Source organism: Geotrypetes seraphini, chromosome 1 (genome assembly GCF_902459505.1).
Source record: "Geotrypetes seraphini chromosome 1, aGeoSer1.1, whole genome shotgun sequence".
Classification (NCBI taxonomy): Eukaryota; Metazoa; Chordata; class Amphibia; order Gymnophiona; family Dermophiidae; genus Geotrypetes; species Geotrypetes seraphini.
This window is the reverse complement of record NC_047084.1, coordinates 180877223-180883222: the sequence shown is the minus strand read 5'-3', so window position 1 is coordinate 180883222 and position 6000 is coordinate 180877223.

The window sequence follows — 6000 nt, the reverse complement described above, 5'->3', positions numbered from 1 at the left end:
TTTCTATAAGTCCAGTGGTCCTATTAATAGAATGGCCCTTTCTTTATTGATCAGCTGAAAATGCCTAAGCTTGAAGAACTTCATGTGGCCCAGCTGGATCACCCTATTACCAATGATACCAATGGCCTTCTCAAAACTTGAAAGTCAGATAGGTTCATAGCCAAATTCTAACAAAAATGTTCTGGGCTGTAGTCCCCGCAAAAAGTATGCCTTTCTGGAACGCTGATAGATAAGGGGATAGCTCTGGTAACTTTCTCAGAGGTACTCATTTCCCTATTGGGCAAGCCCAACAATTCTATTGAACTGCTCAAATTACCAGCCTATATCACACAGATTTTGATTGCAAAATGTATGCTAATATTTTAGCCATGCAACCATCAAGAGCACTGTTCCCTCTTTGCTGAGCAGCAATTCTCGACCTATAGTCCTGCCAGTGGCAGGTGCTGCTTCATGATTGCATTTTCAATAGTGAGGGACGGGCAAGTTCTGCAGGACTCCAGGAAACCTGCCTACTGTTAGCAATTGAAAACATAATGTGGGAGTGTGTGGTGCAGTGGCTAGAGCTACAGCCTCGGCACCTGAGGTTGTGGGTTCGAATCCTGCACTGCTCCTTGTGACCCTGGGCAAGTCACTTAATCCCCATTGCCCCAGGTACATTAGATAGAGTTGGAGCCCCCAGAACAGTTAGGAAAAAATGCTTGAGTACCTGAATAATTAGTAATCTGCGTAGAATTGTAGGATATGCGAAATATAAATTATAAAAAGAATAACATTGAAGCACCCCCTACTAGCAACAATGCAGTTAGAGGACTCCTACTCAGCTCAAAGGGGACTGTGGACAAGAGCAGTGGTGTAGGAGGCACTAGGGGTGGTAGCACCTCAAAATCTCTTTCCTGCCCCTCCCCCCCCCCCCGTGGAAGCGCCTTTCTCTGTACCTCATTAACTCTTTGCTTATATGAGCAGCATCTCCAATCAACTGCCTACGCTGGCTTTGGCTCTCTCTCTGATGTTACTTCCAGGTCCCATAAATAGGAAGTGACTTCAGAGGGAAAACCAAGGCCGGCACGAGCAGCAGGCTGGAGATGCTGTTCGTGCCAGCGAAGAGTTAATGAGGTACGGGAGGTGAAGAGATGCCAGCACCCCCCACGAAGTTGGTTTCCAGGGTGGTCCTCTCCCTCTGTCCTCCCTCACTACACCACTGGTCATGAATGCTGGTTGATATCATTCATCAGTATCAAGTTGGTGTGTGACAGAGTGGAATGAGGGTGCTTGGTCCAACATTTTTACAAATGTTAAATTACTTTATTCTGCTTAATTTCCTAGAAGAGCACAATATACTTCATGACTCCCAGTAAGTTTTGTGGCCACTCTTCAGCACTGAGACAGTTCTAGCCTCATTACTGAATGACATCTACCAACGTTTTAGCAGAGGGCAGAGTGTCCTTGTCCTGCAATTCAATCTGAACAGTGCTTTTGACTTAGAGGACCGCCACATATTTCTTTCTTGCCTGGATGCTATTGGCATCACAGGCATTACCCTGAAGTGATTCCAGGGCTTTTTAACAAGCACTCAGACTTAGTCATCTGCGACGATAAACTTTACCTTGTCTGAACCACTCCCTGTACTGCAAGGCTCCCCACTGATTGCAAAATGCAAGTACTGCAAGGCTCCCCACTATCTATCTATGTTTGCTTGGGAACCAATTAGCCTCAACAGGAGTTAAGAGCTATAATTATGCCGACGACATCACAGTCCTTCTCCCAATTTTCTCTCTACCTTCTAAGGAATCACAACGAATCAAGGAGGGTCTCAGAACAATGGAAGACTGGATGACAAAACAAACTGAAACTAAACTCTGAATAAAAATAAGTTCTTTTTCATATACCCCTCAAACCTGAAAGAGGAAAACTTCATGATCAGGGGCAAAACTGTACCACTACAGTCCACTATTAAAATCCTGGGAGTGATGCTAGATCGGAAGATGACCGTGGAAACCTAAGTAGATGCTGTAGTTCGCAAAGGTTTTGGAAACCTCGATCCATTCAATCTTACTTTGATGCCCTCTTCTTCCAAATTCTGTACCATGTCCTGAACATCAGGGCTAGACTATTAAATCTTATCTTTCATACCCTGACAAACACTACAATAGACTCCGAACAATTCAACACACAGCTGTGCGCCTTATCTTCGGACTAAGAAAAAACAACCATGTCACGCCTTACTATAAGCAACTTCACTGGCTCCCCTCTCGAGGCCCGTTTATTGTTCAAACTGGGTTGCTCTATATATAAGGTAATGTATGGCTTCCTACCAAACTACATGATGGAACTATCTGAGATTATCTCTCCAGTCCGCCTTTTGCGATTCAACGCCATTTTCTTCTACCCCTTCCTGCAAGGAAGGCCTAAAAAAAGCTTATGTCACAAAACTGCGATCCTACCATGCAGCTCACCTAAGCCGGGAACTATTTCCCATCATAAGCTCCTCTTCATCATACATGCATTTTAAGCAAAGCTTAAAAACCTACCTGTTCAATAAGTTTCTAAAAGAGCACTAAACCTTGTGTTCTCTCCACGTGTTACTCACTCTCAACCCCTTAGATGACTGTAAATGCTCCATGCACAGATGCCTCTAGTATACACTAAGTCCTAACCCCCCTCTCCTTGCTACCCGTATTTCAGACTGTTTACCTATTTGGATTTTCATATTAATTAACCGTGATTGTGTCTGACTGATCTTGTCCTACTTCTAGGTTGTTTGCATTTGTATCTTCACCGATTATGTACAGTTTTTAGATAATTCTCGTTAACTGCATCAAACTCCATGGTGCATCACAGTATACAAATAAAATTTTATGTCATGTTCTGCCTCAGTAGCTAGGCTATATATTAATGATTCATTGTCTGCTAAATTTCATTTGCATAAATATAGCAGGGAAGGTTGTGCTCTTCTTATTGTTTATTTTGTCACTGGGAACCCTTGCTTTTGCTATTAGAGCTCATTGCACAATTACTGTGTTTGTCTTTCTTGGTTGCCATATACATTATCTGTAGTGGGACCTTGGTGAACATCTAGTTGGAATGATACCCATAAAATGTACAAAACTGAAATCTCTAGGCCATACTTTTTCTGAGTTTTATAATTGTTTGCAATACAAGCTTACAGTGGAGAACATAGAATACAGAAAGTCTAGGAACATGATGCTGGAATGTATCTCAATATAACCCAATAGCCTTGGTTTTAGGGCAAAATAAAAACACCGGTCTCTTCAGTGCATGTTCTTCACTCTGTATATTTTTTAAGCCACAGGGACATGTCGATCACTGTGAAATCCCATAGAATAAATAGTCAGTCTACAAATGTCTTCAGGCTTTGTATAGCAGCATTTGAGATTTTTGTGCAAATGATTTGTAAATGTCCCAAGTTAATCCGCTTTTGGTGTAAGGCAATGGTCTCAAACTCAAACACTTTGCAGGGCCACATTTTGGATTTGTAGATACGTTGAGGGCCGTAGGAAGAAATAGTTAATGTCTTATTAAAGAAATTACAACTTTGCATGAGGTAAAAATCGTTATAGTTTATAGTATATAATTTAGATAGTTTTTCACTTTCTGCATGTTGCACTGCTTTCAGCTATGTATAGCTGAAATTATCAGAAACAATTAAGGAAAGATTTATAAACTATAACGAGTTTTACCTCATGCAAAATTGTAATTCTAATCTAAAGTATCAATTGCAAGAGACAAGATTTTGGTGTAGTCCTCTAGACTTTTTTTGTAGAGGGGAGAATCAATATCTGACATGTGCCTGGAAAACTTGTGCCTTTAGTCTCCAGTGGTTGCATCCGCAACCGCCTTCAGCTCTCACCAGGGCCGGATTTAGATGAAAAGAGGCCCAAGGCTATTCCACTTATGAGGCCCTTTCACCTCCCATTTTTAAGTTTGTAAATTACATGAGAGATAATAAAATACATCATTACTGTGATATATATCAATATGTTAAATGAAACATGTTGTTATTGGTACTAACCTTTATAAAAAATGTGACACGGATAATAAATAAAAAAAAGTCGAGAACACTTATTTGGACATTTATTCTCAGCACCATATATAGTACTTGTAACAATAACTAATCAAACATAACACACAACATTGCCCCTTCCTATGTCCATAGTGCCCCCAGTGCGTCCTTCCTCACCTCACCCCCCCCTCCGATGCCCGCCTGCCTCCCATCCCCCTTCCATTGAACACCCCCCATGCCATCCTGCCTGCCTGCCTGCCTGCCTTCCATTAAACCTCCCCACCCCCCCTCCGATGTCAGCCTGCCTGCCTCCCATCCCCCTTCCACTGAAACCGCCCACCCCATCCCCCACCCCCCGATGCCAGTCTGGGCTGCCCTGTCCTGACGGATTCTCGTTTTGCCTCTCTCCCCGCGGGGCTGGGCTTTGCCCAGCTGTTTCTGGACTGACATCTTTCCCTCTCCGATCCTCCTCCCAGGGCGAGAAAAAGAAAGGGAGAAGCCGAGTCGGTGCCCCGTTGCAGCCGGAGCCGGTTCCGATCCCGAAGCGTAGAATTTCTCCTTATTTTCGGTTCAGTGTTTTAGTGTTCACTGTTTTTAGAATAGTGTAATTTTAATTTTGCTAACAATTTGAATGTAGGCCCCTCTTGATCTTGAGGCCCTAGGCTGAAGCCTAGTTAGCCTATAGGAAAATCCGGCCCTGGCTCTCACCAAGCTTGGGCTCCCCCCTGCTGGGCATCACAGTGGTTCGGGTGTTGTTTGCCTTCCAGCAGGAGGGCTTGGGCTCCCTCCTGCCAGGCATTTGTTTGTCTTCTCCAGGAGGCTTGGGATCCTTCCGGCAGGAAGGCTTGTTTGCCTTCCTGCAGGAGGGCTTGGGATCAGGGGGAGGTTGGTTTGTGAGGAGGTTCTTCAGCAGGAGGGCTTGGGCTCCCTCCTGCCGATGATTGCGGGTGTTGGGGGGAGTGATTGCAGGTGTTGGGCTTGGGATCCCTCCTGCCTGTCATCACGGGTGTTAGAGGGGTGTTCTTCGGCAGGAAAGATTGGGCATCTCTCCTGTCGTGATGGGGAGGGGAGGGGGGGGGTCAGGGATGGGGACAATTTTAGGATTCTATAACCGGCATTCTTTTTGACAGATGCCGGTTAACAGAATCCTGTTTTTAGGCTAAGGACTGGCCCGTCCTTCACCTAAAACTTCTTGATTTGGGCGTTTGGGACTTGGGCGATTTTTGGTTGGGAATGTGTCTTAAGGACAGACGTAGTGGTGTTTTAGGTGATTAAACTGGTAAATATAGAGGTAGGCCATTCTAAAAAAAAAACTACTCATTTTGGACCTTTTTTTGAGAATGGACATTTACCTGCTGCCTACTTTCTGCATTTAGGGACTTAGGCCAAAAGGAGACTAAGACATGTGTTTTGATTTTGCCCTCCACGTGTATAGCCCTCAATGGAGACTATCCCAACTTTGTTGGTTGGGCTGAGAACTTTTCAGGGTCCACTCGTATAGACTATTCTTTTTGGTGTGGAACACTGGCTTATTAATTTGAACTCTTCATCAGTAAAAGAAATCAAACTTTATTGATGATGCATAAATTCTGGGAACCAATACAACTCTCATGTATGTCCACAACCTAATTACTGTTTACCTCATACATGTTCCAGTTTTCTTGTTTTTCATTTATTTTTCTTTTCTGGCTTATATTTTGGTGAATGATGAAAAAATGTAGGGGTAATCTAGCCTTTTATGGAAGCAAGGTCTCATTCCTGCCCTTTCCTTTGATCCTTTTGAAACTAAAAAATTAAATGAAAGGTATATTTATAATAGGTTGCCTAGATGGGGGTATCAATTTGGCACCTATTTGGAGCCAATTTTATAAAAGCACAAAGATGCCCGAACTATGAAGGTAGTGCATTCCATAACAAAGGACACTTCATTGATAAAGCAGAAGAACAAGTCATTGTTAGCCTACTCACTTTCACAGAAG